Raw genomic sequence first — 2,250 nt, 5'->3', positions numbered from 1 at the left:
ATGGGATTCTGCCACAGAGGTGTGGCTCCCTGAAGGCTGTCTCTCTAGTGCAGCCAAAGTTGCACCAATCTTACAAAAGATGGTGTTCTCTGGGGCTGTTCCATGGGCTCCATGCCCTCTTACATCTCCTTGCATTTTGGCATGGCCTAGAAGCAGAGACTCACAGTAATACTCTCTTACTCCTGGTTTGGGGTCCTCATAAGGAAATCCCAACATCCCTAGCAGGACAGAAGTCAACAGCAAACAGGAAAAATTGGCTCAAGCAACAAATTTAAATGGAGAGCTCAGCAGAAGAGTGTTGGGAAAAGGTCAACCTGTTCTCCCTGCACACAGCATTTGGAAAGCAAGAACAGGAAAAAAGGATTTTCATCATGAATAGCCTTCAGAAGGCTGTCAGGGAGATGAAGAAAAGTGAAATATTGTGCCAAGCTCTGGTAAGACTGCTGTCACAGGGACACAAGGAAATAAAGCTACAGGTGATGCAGAAGATGCTTCACATCATCATGTTGTTAGCCCAGAAAGGAGACTCCAGCAGAACACCTGCTTAAATTGTTCTGGAAAGTGTGGTAGAAATGATGAGAGATGTGTTAAGATCCCTGACAGCTATAGCAGAGGCCTATACATTACCTTGGACTGGGAAAATAGCAATGTTGTTGGCTCTGTTGGATCTGTTCAAGAGCTTGGACTGGTTGTCAAATGCTATTCTGGAGTTTGGATTTGCAGGGATGGAGCCCTAGGAAAGCCTTGAAAAGGATAGCTGCCTTCCTTGGAGACCAAGACCAGCATTCACAGTGCTGGTCACAACTTGCAAAACTCATGGGAAAGCTTTGCTCAAGGTGGTTGGGGATGTTCCAAAAAAACATATGATGGTGTTTGGATACATTGCAAAACAGGAAACTGGCAGGTCAAGAGTTCCTTCAGCATGAAACCTCGGCATGATTCAAACACAAGATGTGAAGTCACCAGCAAACAGCAGATGCATCCTCAAGGCTAGAGCCCACCTGCTCTCAAGGAGGAACTTTCAGTGTGGTGCATGTGGATCCCCAAACTCTGCCTTCACACACAGGTGAGCAAGTTAATGGTGTGGTCTTCAGAAATACAATGACTGAAGGATATAATCGCATTAGAAACCATCCCTGAATTTCAAACCCTGCCTATCTCCTCAGACACTGATGACACATGTCATAATGTCACCTCCACCATTAATGCCCTTATTTGTTGCATTTGCAGTGGTGATACTGACACCAGCATCCAAATAATGAAAAAAAAACCTGAGCTGAGTCTGAGACAGAAGGACAAACCAGAAGCCATGTCTGGGCACATTAATGAGCTCCTTGTAGCCAGCTTTCAATCACTGAAATTTATCAGCCAGCAAAAGGGAACAACAGATAAGAAGTAGGGAAAGGAACAAATCATTCTGTCATGTAACTGTGTCATCAAGGCCTATAGCTCTGAATTCCAGAAGAAGAAACTGGTAAAGGAGGCCTCAGTGGAAGTGCTGTAACACTATGCTTCCTGGGCAGAGGCACAGAGGAAGATCAGAAGCTCATACAGTCCCTTAATGTCCTCATGAAGAGAGTACTGGAAAAATCTGATCAAATGAATATTTTTTTGGTCTTGCTGAAGCTGCTCCAAGGCAGCCCAGTTAGGTTTTATGACCTGCTGGTGAAGTGCCCATGGAGGACCACATTGCTTTTTCCCAAGCACCATCAACCTGATGAAATTCTGCTGGATACCCACATGCTCATGAAAACTCTCTCAAAGCAAAAAGTGAGGCAACATACAAACAGGTTCCTGCTGTGGGCTCTGAAAGCTCAGCAACACTAGTGCAAGGCAAAAGGAGTGAGGATCCTGGACCACCTCACCTAGAGTGAGGATGCAGCTGGGTCTAAGGTGGAAACTTACCTCCAAAAAATACAGTCCTACTACCAAGCAGGGGGCAAATGAAACATCTGTAGGAGCAGGGAAAGACATTCCCTAGATAGCCTGCAGGGTTGCAAAGGACAAAACATGTGATGATTTAGAGAAAATCTTCTAGAAAACTTGCTCCAAGGAGAGCTGAAGGAGGATGTAGCAGATTTCAATGAATGTAAGAAAATAGGACCCAAGGGAAAGCTGTTTTTTCCTAGAAAAGCTCTCCCTCTTTTTGCAGAGCTCTGTGAAGCAAAGCCTGGTCATCACCTGGACAGAACAGGACATGAGAGAGCCTCTTCTTTCTCCTCCCTTAGGGACATACACCATGGTAGAAGC

At 45.2% G+C, this 2,250-nt stretch overlaps 1 pseudogene; it reads left to right on the top strand.

The window, feature by feature from the left end:
* Window positions 1-2,038, top strand: LOC137454091 (cytoskeleton-associated protein 5-like; annotated as a pseudogene).
* The last annotated feature ends 212 nt before the right edge of the window (window positions 2,039-2,250 follow it).

This window comes from Melanerpes formicivorus, unplaced genomic scaffold, assembly GCF_026170545.1.
Source record: "Melanerpes formicivorus ecotype bairdi unplaced genomic scaffold, bMelFor1.0.p_v2 SCAF_76, whole genome shotgun sequence".
NCBI lineage: Eukaryota > Metazoa > Chordata > Aves > Piciformes > Picidae > Melanerpes > Melanerpes formicivorus.
Note: the sequence above shows the minus strand (reverse complement) of the source record. Positions and strands in the feature narration are given on the sequence as shown.